Raw genomic sequence first — 13831 nt, 5'->3', positions numbered from 1 at the left:
TCCACATATAGTCAAAGCAAGAGCTGGTGCTGAGCCAGCATGATTTTGGTAGTATTACACAAGTTAGGAGGTGTAATACTGTTTGCAGAGGGGTATGAGGATCAGAAAAATCCTAGGAGATCAGGTAAACCCCAGAGATTCTAAGCAGCCTTTTTACCATGCTGGAGAAGAGATTAGGGTTTGGACTTTGGAATCCCAGCAGGCCTGTAACATAAGATCAGCATCTGGGCAACCTTGCTGTGCTGGGCAGGAGAAGTGTATGTTTATAAAAGGCTAGCAGGCTGAGGCTCTGATGCAAAGTTGGCACACTATCCTTTTTCACTGCCCTTCCTACCCCACCCCCTCCCTTATTCATTTTCTTACAAATATGTGACCATGAGAATGTTAATACACTTGGGTATATAGGATATAAGCTTAGAAGCTTATTATCTCCTGATTTAAATAATCAGATGAACTTAATTTGTTTTTGAATTACACGGCAGCAGCAAATTTTCTTGTGTACCTATACAAACGACCCAAAATGTTGTTGTTTTTTTAAGTAGGCATGAGACATGAATCTGTGGAGATATGTGTAAAGCAATGAGGATGCTAATGGACAAGTTAATAGTCACCTGAGCCGGGGTCTAAGGCCCAATTCCAGCTCTACCTCTGTGGCTGTATGGGGAGAGGGGCTGCAGCCTGCAGCGTACTGTCAATCAACAGAATAATGACATTTTCCAATCTTTTTAGAGGCTAACGTTATTCCTAATGAGAGCAGCCAGACCACTTTTAGCGTACAGTCCGGTAGAAAACAACCAAAGTTTTTTACACATACAAAGCAGATACAAACATCTTACATGCAAAAAGCTGTGGTCACCAGCTTCTAAGAGAAAGATCTCAATCAAAGGGTTTTCATCGATTATAGGATCTTAGAACATCTTTTTTGTATTTGATCAATGCAGATTTTTGCTTTCTGCCCACAATAAGAACACCATAGAAGCAGAGATACCAAGTTACCCAGTTCCAGGCTGGAGATTTTATAGTCCCGGATTTCAGACTGCTCCATCCTGGTGCATTATGGGGCTTGCCGCACTAAATTTCAATGGACAGGATCAGGAACTATAAATCCCACACTGCTTTAGGATAATAATAATAGGAATAACAGAACTTATTACCCACTCTAGCCTTCCAATTCAGAGCAGTTAAAGTAAAATGCTGGCTATAACCAGGAAATACAATAAAACAAGGAACTCAAAAAATGTCTCACTGACTACATATCTTAGGTTGAGCTCAGAACATACTTCCTAAATAAAAATGTTTTAATATTTCGACGAAATTCAGTATAAGAACCAGAAGATCTAATTATGGTTGAAATACCTTTTCCTAATCTCGCTGTCTTTTAATACCTCTAGGAGATGGAAAAGAGAAGGAATTATCACACCCTTTCCTACAGTCCCTGGTCTTAGTGCCAACTTAACCCTTTAGTGTCCAATGTTCTCGTAATAAGCCATATGAGAACAGATTGATGGGAACATTGGACACTAAAGTGATCAGAGAAATAAGATGAAACCAGACCATTAAAAACCTTATAAAGGAAACACGACAACTCTCGAACTGAACGGCAACCAGTGCAACTTAATATAATAGTTTTCTTCAATAAAAAATTAAGCGAAGTGCTGTGTTCTGGATAATTTTAAGCTTTTTAAGTAATTATTTTGAGCAACCCAAGTACACAACGTTACAATAGTCTAATTGATTCAAAATACTCAATTGTACCAGTATCTTCCATCTTCTTGGAAATATTTACGTATCTATCTTAGTTTCCTAAAAAGTAAGAAGATATTCCTAGACAGGTGGGGCCCTGTTTACAAAGGTGTGCTAGCGTTCTTTAGTATGTGCTAAAAATTAGCATGCGCTGTGTAGTTGCCCACAATATTCCTATGGGCACCTACACATCGCTCGCTAAAGAATGTTAGTGCACCTTTGTAAAATGTGGCCCTTTGTGTTTCTGTTAATTTACTGTCTAAATAAATCCACAAAATTTTATTGCAAGATGACAAAGTATAATTTTTCTGATTAACTGTTATCATTGAAGGTATCAAGCTAGATGAATTCCCAACCATATGAACTTTGTTTTATCTGAGTTTAGCTTCAGTTTATGTTTAAACATACAATCTTCTAGTAGGTTCAATCCCTTTTGTACATTCAACAGCTCCAATTTGACTAGCAGCTAATAGGAATTAAAACTGAAATGTGATCTGCATAAATGTATTTATTTATGTGGATTTTGCTCACACCTTTTTCAGTAGTAGCTCAAGGTGAATTACATTCAGGAACAATGGGTATTTATGTAGGTTATATACCCATTTTTCTCAAATTCAAGCTCCAAAGTGTATAAAAATACATTAGTGTTTAACAATTGTTATTGATGACAAGGCAAAAAACTCATAAACAAGAGAAAAATATGACGTGTCAAAAATCCAAGCAGAAATTAGCACATATGAAGGCATACATCGCCATCAAACTTTTAACAATATTAATCCCCAACCTAACCCCACCTGCTTCCCAAGTACCCAGCTCTCCCACCCTCCTCCTTGCCATAAAAAAATACATTAAAAAGGAACCCCACGGGGATTTTTCCAACTTGCATAGAAACTATTATTAATCGTAACATTATACGATCTATTAGTTAGACAACCTTGGACTCAACTTAAGACCCCACCAGTAATTCCAACATCTGCAAGATGTAAGCTCAAAACCATGACTGGCTAAAAAGTCCAGCCTGGAACTGGGTAACAGCATCTGTATATTAAATTACAACCCATTTTAACAAAAATGTTAACAAAAAAAAAAGTTCCACAATGAACCATCTGGGGCAGGAAATAGCATTGGGAGCTGCCTGTGGCTTACATTGGAGACCTCCTCCCAGAGGGCATAGCTACCAGCTTCCAAAGTTTCATCCCCTGACCAGTCTTTTTCATGGATAAGCTAGGGCAATTTGTGGAAAATTACCAGACTACATTGCACTACCAAGTTTAGCCACAGAAAAGTCACTGTAGTGAGCCCAATGGGATGACATTGATTTATAATCAGCACTTGGGTGACTTCCACCACGTTGGAAGGATGCCAGGGTCTACAAAAATAATTTTATAGTTGTAGGTCTGGCAAGTAATGCAAACATGTGTTACGTCTTTATATCACCTCATGTGTGTCTATTGAGAACGGCACACAATCTGAGCAGTCACTTGAGAGTACATCTGCAATCCATACAAATACCTATCTGTATAACACCCCTTGTTTGCAATTGTACTAAACACTGCCCTGAAAACATATCCTATAAAAATCTAGCAAACAGTTGAATCGATGCTCCTATCAGCCTTTCATAAACTCATCATCCCTAAACAACTGATTGTGAACATATGCAAAATTTTACTTTCAAACTTAGGGGTCCTTTTACTAAGGTGAGCCGAAAAATGGCCTGTGCTGGTATAGACGCATGTATTGGGCACATGCAGGTCCATTTTTCAGCGCACCTGCAAAAAAAGGCCTTTTTTTTTTGGCTGAACATGGACGTGTGGCAAAATGAAAATTGGCGCGTGTCCATTTTGGGCCCTTACCGCCACCCATTCACTTAGCAGTAAGGTCACACGCGTTAACCGGGCGGTAACCATCAGCACATGTACAATCCTGATGACTGCTCAGTTAGCGCCACAAACCGGAAATTTTCCGGCACACGTAGTTGGCGCGCATAAAATATGAAATTACCGCCCGGGCCACGCAGTAGCCGGGCGGTAGTTCTGAATTGGTGCGTGTAGGCGCCTAAGCAGGTTAGTAAAAGGGCCCCTTAATCTTCCAAAAGTTAGTGCGTGACCTCAACACATAGTAACCGACCACCAACAAGGATTTACTGATCATATTGGGGGTAATTTTGTAAAGTATTTCAATGCCAACAATGCTGTTTTAACTGCAGAAATTAGCATTTCATAAAATTACCCCTGGGGTTCTATTCACAAGATTAGGCACATAAATCACTGTGTATTTACTTTTCTCCACATGAAGTTGGGCAAATTTTGCAACTTACATCTGTTTTTTATATTTCATAACAACAACAACAACCATTTCTAAAGCGCTACTAGGGTTAAAGAGGTTAAAGAGGGTGGGTGAGAGGGGTGATCCTTGAGGAACTCCACATTCAGGTGGCCATGGGGCTGATGTCGTCGCTTTAGTTGTTACTTGGTAGGATCTCATTGTTAGGAATCCTCTAAACCAGCGCTGTACAATTCAAACATAGAAGGACAGTCCCTGCTCAAAGAGCTTACAATCTAAAAGACAACAGAACAATCTAAAAACAAGTGAACAATCTAGAGGACGAGTGAACAGTTAATCTGATAGGGTGGATGGATTGGGGTATTTTATATTTCTTGAGTGGTTAGGCGCCGAAGGCAGCATTGAAGAGGTGAGTTTTAAGCAGAGATTTGAAGATGGGTAGGGAGGGGGCATGGCGTATGGGTAAAGGAAGATTATTCCAGGCATAAGGTGAGGCAAGGCAGAATGAGCGGAGCCTGGAGTTGGCAGTGGTGGAGAAGGGTACTGAGAGAAGGGCTTTGTCCTGTGAGCGGAGGTTGCGGGCGGGAACATAGGGGGAGATGAGGGTGGAGAGGTAGTGAGGAGCCGCAGACTGAGTGCATTTGTAGGTAAGGAGGAGGAGCTTGAATTGTATGCGATATCTGATCGGAAGCCAATGAAGTGATTTAAGGAGAGGGGTGATATGAGTATATCGGTTTTGGCGGAGTATAAGACGTGCAGCAGCGTTCTGAACGGATTGAAGGGGGGATAGATGGCCGAGTGGGAGGCCGGTGAGGAGTAGGTTGCAGTAATCAAGGCAAGAGGTAATGAGAGCATGGACGAGAGTTCTGGTGGTATGCTCAGAGAGGAAAGGGCGAATTTTGCTGATGTTGAGGAGGAAGAAGCGACAGGTCTTGGCAGTCTGTTGGATATGCGCAGAGAAGGAGTGGGAGGAGTCGAAGATGACTCCGAGGTTGCGGGCAGATGGGACGGGGAGGATGAGGGTGTTATCAACCTACTTGTGTACAAAATGTTAAATTTATATGTATATTTTTATTTATTACACTTGTATCCCACATTTTCCCACTTATTTGCAGGCTCAATGTGGCTTACAAATACCTGTAATGGCACCGCCATTTCAGGGTACAGAAATACAATTGATGTTAGAAAGATGACAAGAATAGTAATCTTAACATATCGATCTAATCAAACAGTTGTAGAAAAAAAAGACGTTCATAATCAGGGACGTGTGGTGGTGTGTTGTAGTTAGTTATGGATTTTCGTGGTAAGCTTTGGTGAACAGATAGGTTTTCAACGATTTGCGGAAGTTGGTTATTTCATTGATTGTTTTTAGGTGTTTTGGAAGTGCATTCCACAACTGCGTGCTCATGTAGGAAAAGCTGGATGCATGTGTCAGTTTGTATTTTAATCCTTTGCAGCTGGGGAAGTACAGATGAAGAAAGGTACGGGCAGATCTTTTGGCATTTCTGGATGGGAGGTCCACTAGGTCAAGCATGTATGACGGGGCATCTCCGTAAATGATTTTATGGACTAACGTGCAGATTTTGAACGTGATATGTTCTTTAAGAGGGAGCCAGTGTAGTTTCTTTCTTAGGGGTTTTGCACTTTCATATTTTGTTTTTCCAAATATAACTCTGGCTGTGGTGTTTTGGGCTGTTTGTAGCTTCTTGATAATCTGTTCTTTACATCCAACGTAAAGTGCATTGCAGTAGTCCAAGTGACTTATAGTACCATCGATTGTACCAGGTTTCGAAAAATGGCTCTTGGGAAGAAAGTTTTCACTCTTTTGAGTTTCCACATGGAGTGGAACATTTTCTTGGTTGTATTCTTCACGTGGTTTTCAAGTGTGAGATGTCATCTATGGTAACTCCTAGAATTTTCAACGAGTTAGAGACGGGGAGGGAGAAATTTGAGGTGGTAATGTTGGGGAAGCTATTTGTGTTATGTTCTGAGGTAAGTATAAGGCATTGTGTTTTTTCTGCGTTGAGTTTCAACTGAATGCATCCGCCCAAGAGTGCATGATTTGGAAGCTTTGGTTGATCTCGTTAATGACTTCCTTTAGATCATGTTTGAACGGGATGTAGATCGTAACATCATCCGCATATATGTATGGATTGAGGTTTTGATTATCTAGCAGCTTAGCTAGAGGTGTCATCATTTAGTTAAAGAGGGTGGGTGAGAGGGGTGATCCTTGGGGAACTCCACATTCAGGTGGCCATGGGGCTGATGTCGTCGCTTTAGTTGTTACTTGGTAGGATCTCATTGTTAGGAATCCTCTAAACCAGTTAAGAACGTTTCCTCCAATTCCAAAGTATTCCAGAATGTGCAGAAGTATTCTATGGTTGACCATGTCGAAGGCACTGGACATGTCAAATTGTAGAAGAAGTATGTTGTTGCCCGTTGCAATTGTTTGTTTAAACTTATTTATTAGAATTACCAGTACTGTTTCGGTGCTGTAGTTCGATCTGAATCCTGATTGAAATTTATGCAGGATTGAGTGTTTGTTTAGGTAGTTAGTGAGTTGTTTCGTCACTATGCCTTCCTATATTAACACCTGCACTGGAGACTGTGTGTGCCCTCTGTGCGGGTGCGTAGGCCTGTTTTACAGGGGAAATGTTAAGCTTACTTTCCCTTTAAAAATTGTGCATTTTAAGCACCTAAGTCCTGCAGGACAAATCCGCCTTGTTACAAACTTTCATGACAAGAAAGATGTTTCCTAGGTCGTTATTGTGGGGGAAGTGAAACTCTTAATAGCTGTAATGGTGCTGAAGAAACTTGCACCCTTACAAGTTATAACATTCTTTTATGGGTCCAAACAAAACATGTAATATCTATCTGAGAAACTGGAACTACATAGGTGCACTCTTCTGAGGAAGATGTCTAAATGGTTTTCAGTGCTCTCTGAGGAGCCATCTGTAAGAAGGTCTTATGGGACACCACTCCTGTGATTATTAGTCATGCAAGAAACAAGCACACATGTAAACCAAAAAGTACTTGTGTCTACCTCCCAAACACCCTGGAATCCTAATCAGAGAGCATCCACCATTAAGCAATACCTCTAGAACCACTGCAAGAGCATCCTGTTCAAACTTCTTCTACTAACCTATAAATGTACTCACTCTGCTGCTCCCCAGTATCTCTCCACACTCGTCCTTCCCTACACCCCTTCCCGTGTACTCCGCTCCATGGATAAATCCTTCTTATCTGTTCCCTTCTCCACTATTGCCAACTCCAGACTTCGCGTCTTCTGTCTCGCTGCACCCTACGCCTGGAATAAACTTCCCGAGCCCCTACATCTTGCCCCATCCTTGGCCACCTTTAAATCTAGACTGAAAGCCCACCTCTTTAACATTGCTTTTGACTCGTAACCACTCGCCTCCACCTACCCTCCTCTCTTCCTTCCCATTCACATTAATTGATTTGATTACTTTATTTATTTTTTGTCTATTAGATTGTAAGCTCTTTGAGCAGGGACTGTCTTTCTTCTATGTTTGTGCAGCGCTGCGTATGCCTTGTAGCGCTATAGAAATGCTAAATAGTAGTAGTAGTAGTAGCATTAGACATCCTAGACCAGTGGTTCCCAAGCCTGGTCCTGGAGGCACCTCAGCCAGTCAGGTTTTCAGGATATCCACAATGAATATTCACTGCCTCCACTGCAAGCAAATCTCTCTCATGAATATTCATTGCACAATCTTGAACAACACAGAGAGGAACTTGAATTAGGATTGTATGAATATTCATCGTGGATATCTTTGGGAACCACTGCCCTAGACAAACTTTCAGCCTTGCATCTCTCCTGCCCCCCAATATCTTTCAGGTCCCTAGGCCTCCTCCTGAGGCTTTTATCATTAAATTCAACAATAACTATCTCACCCATCCCAGAACAATCCTGTATTGATGGACATACTTTAAATATATACACACACACACATATATATATATACAGTGGTGGAAATAAGTATTTGATCCCTTGCTGATTTTGTAAGTTTGCCCACTGACAAAGACATGAGCAGCCCATAATTGAAGGGTAGGTTATTGGTAACAGTGAGAGATAGCACATCACAAATTAAATCCGGAAAATCACATTGTGGAAAGTATATGAATTTATTTGCATTCTGCAGAGGGAAATAAGTATTTAATCCCTCTGGCAAACAAGACCTAATACTTGGTGGCAAAACCCTTGTTGGCAAGCACAGCGGTCAGACGTCTTCTGTAGTTGATGATGAGGTTTGCACACGTCAGGAGGAATTTTGGTCCACTCCTCTTTGCAGATCATCTCTAAATCATTAAGAGTTCTGGGCTGTCGCTTGGCAACTCGCAGCTTCAGCTCCCTCCATAAGTTTTCAATGGGATTAAGGTCTGGTGACTGGCTAGGCCACTCCATGACCCTAATGTGCTTCTTCCTGAGCCACTCCTTTGTTGCCTTGGCTGTATGTTTTGGGTCATTGTCGTGCTGGAAGACCCAGCCACGACCCATTTTTAAGGCCCTGGCGGAGGGAAGGAGGTTGTCACTCAGAATTGTACGGTACATGGCCCCATCCATTCTCCCATTGATGCGGTGAAGTAGTCCTGTGCCCTTAGCAGAGAAACACCCCCAAAACATAACATTTCCACCTCCATGCTTGACAGTGGGGACGGTGTTCTTTGGGTCATAGGCAGCATTTCTCTTCCTCCAAACACGGCGAGTTGAGTTCATGCCAAAGAGCTCAATTTTGTCTCATCTGACCACAGCACCTTCTCCCAATCACTCTCGGCATCATCCAGGTGTTCACTGGCAAACTTCAGACGGGCCGTCACATGTGCCTTCCGGAGCAGGGGGACCTTGCGGGCACTGCAGGATTACAATCCGTTATGTCGTAATGTGTTACCAATGGTTTTCGTGGTGACAGTGGTCCCAGCTGCCTTGAGATCATTGACAAGTTCTCCCCTTGTAGTTGTAGGCTGATTTCTAACCTTCCTCATGATCAAGGATACCCCACGAGGTGAGATTTTGCGTGGAGCCCCAGATCTTTGTCGATTGACAGTCATTTTGTACTTCTTCCATTTTCTTACTATGGCACCAACAGTTGTCTCCTTCTCGCCCAGCGTCTTACTGATGGTTTTGTAGCCCATTCCAGCCTTGTGCAGGTGTATGATCTTGTCCCTGACATCCTTAGACAGCTCCTTGCTCTTGGCCATTTTGTAGAGGTTAGAGTCTGACTGATTCACTGAGTCTGTGGACAGGTGTCTTTCATACAGGTGACCATTGCCGACAGCTGTCTGTCATGCAGGTAACGAGTTGATTTGGAGCATCTACCTGGTCTGTAGGGGCCAGATCTCTTACTGGTTGGTGGGGGATCAAATACTTATTTCCCTCTGCAGAATGCAAATAAATTCATATACTTTCCACAATGTGATTTTCCGGATTTAATTTGTGATGTGCTATCTCTCACTGTTACCAATAACCTACCCTTCAATTATGGGCTGCTCATGTCTTTGTCAGTGGGCAAACTTACAAAATCAGCAAGGGATCAAATACTTATTTCCACCACTGTATATATATACACACACACTATACACACACACACACATATATATATATATATATATATACACACACACACTATACACACACACATATGTAATGATGGCAATTTCCAAAAGCCATTTACCCATGTAATGTTTGGAAGTTGACCACTCCCCTGTGGGTAAAAGTAGCCACTGATGTTTCTTTGGCTATCAATCTATTGTGCTGCTTTGACTGTAGGCTGCTCTTTGCTGCCACCCTGGTGCCCCAATGCTCAGATACAAATGTGGCTGCTACAGGCCATTAGCGCCAGACTATCACCCGCATTAGTGAGTGCAGACTGCTCAGAAGCTCTAGCGCGGGAAACGAGTGTGCCAAAGATTAGCACAAATAGCATGCTAATATAGTCAAACGGGTGTTAATGAAGTTGTTTCCTTTTCCCTCCCAATGCTCAGAGAACAGCGCACAAAACAAAGCCACCGTACCACTGAAAAAATAACGCCAGTTCAGAGCAGGTGTTTGAAGAGAGGATTTCTCATGATTCTTTCTTTAAAATCTGCTGTTTTTTTCTTTAATTTTGAAGCCTGTGAAAGCCCCAAAGCGCCAGTAGTGAGAAACAAATGTGCACGAGACCAAGCAATCCCGAAAGTGAAAAGCACACATTAGTGCCCATTTCCTGCATTTAAATATAAGCCTTTCAAGTAAAAAAAAAAAAAAAAAGTTATATTTGAAGGCACAGAAAACAGACACCAGAGTGTGTTTCATGTTCATGTTTGCCTGGCACATGCACACAGGAACTGTGCATGCTGTGAAACTCTTCTGCACCTGCACCAAGCTTGTCCCCCCTCCTCGCTTTTGCTTTAACAGCTTGTCCCCCTCCTCGCTTTTGCTATAACAGCACGCATATGATTTAGGTGCCCACAGAGTCTGCCTAATGGTTAAGCCCACCCTGGATACTTCAGACTTTTTTTTTTTAGTGTTCATCCTTTTTCAGCACACCAAGTTGCTGAGCAGTGATATCTCATGCTGTCTGTGGACGCATAGCCAGTGGTTCCCAAACCTGATCATGGAGGCACCCCAGCCAGTCAGGTTTTCGGGATATCCGCAATTAATATTCATGAGAGAGATATCCCGAAAACCTGACTGGCTGGGGTGCTTCCAGGTTTGGGGAGCCACTGGCTTAACGATTAGTGCAGTAAGATGGAGAACTGGGTTCAATTCCCCCTAAAGCTCTTTGTGACCCTGGACAAGTCACTTAACCCTCCACTGCCCCCGAGTACAAAAAAAAAACACCTTAGTTTGTGAGCCCACTAAGGACAGAGAAAGTGCATGCATATAACATCTACAGCGCTGCATTATATCTAGTAGCGCTACAGAAATTATAAGTTGTACTGTGGCTGATATTTGCTTAGTTTTTGATAGGCCAAATGCAGCAAGGCTGATGCTAGATTTCATTTCATTATCTTACTGATGCATGGTAGAAAAAGACTGAAATTTAGAATTTTCAAAATCTAACAAGTGTAAAAAAAAAGGTGTGGAATTAAGCTTTATTACTGTACAGAATTACAATTCACTATGATTTTCAGAGCGCAAACAGAAGCATACTGGTGTATCAGCCGCTTGCTGAGAATCCTGCTTAAGTCTTGTTTTCCTCTGTATTGCTACAGAAGAGAAATGCAACAGAATTAGCCCAGCCTGCTTAATCAGTTCCCAGTGAACAGACACTAACCAATTTTCCTTCTGTATGAAGGGGGCACAACTGTACACATCCCCACCGCTCCCATTTTATTATCCTGCATAGCCCTGTCACTTTTGACACAGAAGGAGCAAGGCTTCAGGGATTTTACCATGTGAACTGTTGCCACTTTTTCCTATCTGGGACTGGAATCTATAATTATAGTTATCTCCCTCTCCCCAACATTTTTTTTTGTTACGCACTTTCCATATTCTTCTAACAAGCAGCAACTACATTAACCTGGGGGACTGCATTAGATTGTCAGTCCTAAGGACCCTGAGTGGGCAGTTCTTTAGATAAAGCCTAAAACTGCGTTTCCTTGTGATTCTTGTTCATTTTTTTTGTTCTTTTTGTTTACTTTTGTGCTGTCCAGGGAAGGGGTCATGTGCTGGGACCCCAGTCTGCTGCTGGAGTGAGGCCGACGTTGTTTAAACTGTTCCATAACGCCGCTGAGTATTAAGCGTTTCTCTGCCATGGCCATTAAACGGGAAAACCCATTTGATACATCAGACTCACAAGGTATCTGCAAAGAATTTGCATGGTCAGACGCACCGAGACGAGGAGCCTGTGAAATCTCTCCCCGCTTTCCCCATCAATTTACAGATCTGGAGAGTCTGTCTGGTGATCCTGGCTCCCCTACTTAAACATGCACAAGCAAGCCCAGCAGCACGAGCACATACACTTGGGCTTCGCTTACGCCTCATACAGTCGAAGGTCCCAGTGAACGAGAGGCGTGCCCGCCCGGGAGTGGCTGCAGCCCGGCGGGGGGCTGAGCCGGCTCCGAGGCAGCAGGAGGAGGTCCTTCACCAAGAGGAGGGAATTTCTAACTGGGCTGCAGCAGAGCCATCCACCACACCCCCCTCGTCCCCCAAAGCCAGCAGCACATTATTATTTAGACATAAAATAACTATACTTTCTGCAAATCATTGAAACAAATGCCGATTATGGTTCTATCCTGGATGGCAATTTACTGTTATTGTGTTGTTATTTAGCTGGAAAATTCAATTAAAACATTGTTTGAACTAAAAAAAAACACACACAACACAAAAAAAACAAATACTGGTCAGGACGGAGGATCAAAGTTTGCAAAAAGAAGATGAAGAATCCAACACTACCCGTGACTCCTCTCTACCTCCGCGTTAAAGCAGATCCCGCTTTAGAAACATGTCTCCCACCCCCTAACCCTAAAACACCAAATATAGATCAAAAGGGGGCAAAATCTGGACAGCCACCTGGGAGCCTTACATTGAATAGGGGAGCATTCCCGTCCTTGCACACGCATAAGAACCCCCTAACAGCATCTGCACACGCAAAACCAGCAGAACATAAGGCGTCGGTAGCACCCATACAACCGCTTGTTACGGACCCTCACACGCACCCAGCCACCCCCAGCTTTAAAATCCAGCAGCAGCACCGTCCCAAACCCCCAACGCACTGCAACGACCCCATGCCATTGCCTGCACGCCTCCCCCCAAACTCACCTGTACGTGTCTCTAGTTACTACAAACACACTCGCAAGCTCCTTTCCGAATGAATCTCTCCTCTCCTCCTCTTCTTCTTCTTCTTTTTTTTTTTTTGCCCTCACCACCCCCCTCTCTCCCTTTGCCAGCGCGCCGAGCCTCCCATGAAAAGTACACAAGCACCTCACGTACAGCAGCCGTCCTAAACCGGCCTGGATTTCAAACTGGAACCGGAATAAGCTCTCTATCCTAAACCCAGCAACTGGTCTTTGCTGCCCCAGAGCTATCGCCTGCCCTCCCCGTGGTCATATTATCTGTCCCATCTAGGGGGGGTTCAGGGGCGACACGTGCCACCAGTCGAAAAGGCGCAGGTCCAGCTCCCTCTGAAAATCTGTGCCGGGATTTCGCCTTTGCTTGTAATATATGCTGATATGGTTTTTTTTTTCCTTTCCTCCTCCTGCCGGCCGGGTTAAAGCTCCTCTGGAAGCTCTAGTTGTAAACAAGTTCCCCACATGCTCAGCCCTCGATCGCTGATTGGCTGCTCAGCTGCCATTTATTCACACGCCCACCCTAGAAAGGAGAAAATAAACACCGGGTGCGATTTTATTCCCTGTACTCCTAGGGAACCATAAGTAACGCCCCTTCTCCTCCCGCCCCAGTAAGAAGGGTTGCCTGCCTCTCTCTGAGCTGTCTTATTAACAAATGCAAAAGCTGCTGTCTTGGCGTGCACGAAAACTGTATTTTGGACTAACATTTGAAAATAGAATATATCAAGATTTATAGGCATTTTAATGAAAAAGGGTTGCCTTAAAATTGATTGGTGTCTTTTTGTGCTGTTGTTTTTGATAGAAAAGGAAGAGGAGGGAGTGGCTTTTGGCAAAAGAAAATGATTTATTTTTCTGTTTGGCTGCGCAAGATGTTTGTCCCGCGTTTTTTTTCCCTTGCTTGATTTTTCATGTGCGTAGCAGAGAGAGAACGGCAGAAATCGTTTTGAGACTCGGCCTTTTGTTAGGAAAGGCTCGTATTCAAAATGTTTTTATACAATGTGTAGAGGTCAAATTCTAA

General features: G+C 43.0%; 1 protein-coding gene across 1 annotated transcript in view; it reads right to left on the bottom strand.

Moving 5' to 3' along the window:
• The window catches only part of LOC115474939 (zinc finger protein 395-like), a 62560-nt gene extending 49702 nt beyond the window's left edge, over window positions 1–12858 (bottom strand). The window contains exon 1 of the mRNA XM_030210653.1: window positions 12788–12858. The gene's annotated coding sequence lies outside the window, so the exon portion shown is untranslated. The remainder of the gene's footprint in view (window positions 1–12787) is intronic.
• Between the last annotated feature and the right edge of the window lie 973 nt (window positions 12859–13831).

Source organism: Microcaecilia unicolor, chromosome 7 (genome assembly GCF_901765095.1).
Source record: "Microcaecilia unicolor chromosome 7, aMicUni1.1, whole genome shotgun sequence".
Lineage (NCBI taxonomy): Eukaryota > Metazoa > Chordata > Amphibia > Gymnophiona > Siphonopidae > Microcaecilia > Microcaecilia unicolor.
The sequence above is the reverse complement of the archived record's forward strand: the minus strand, read 5'-3'. Positions and strand labels throughout refer to the sequence as shown.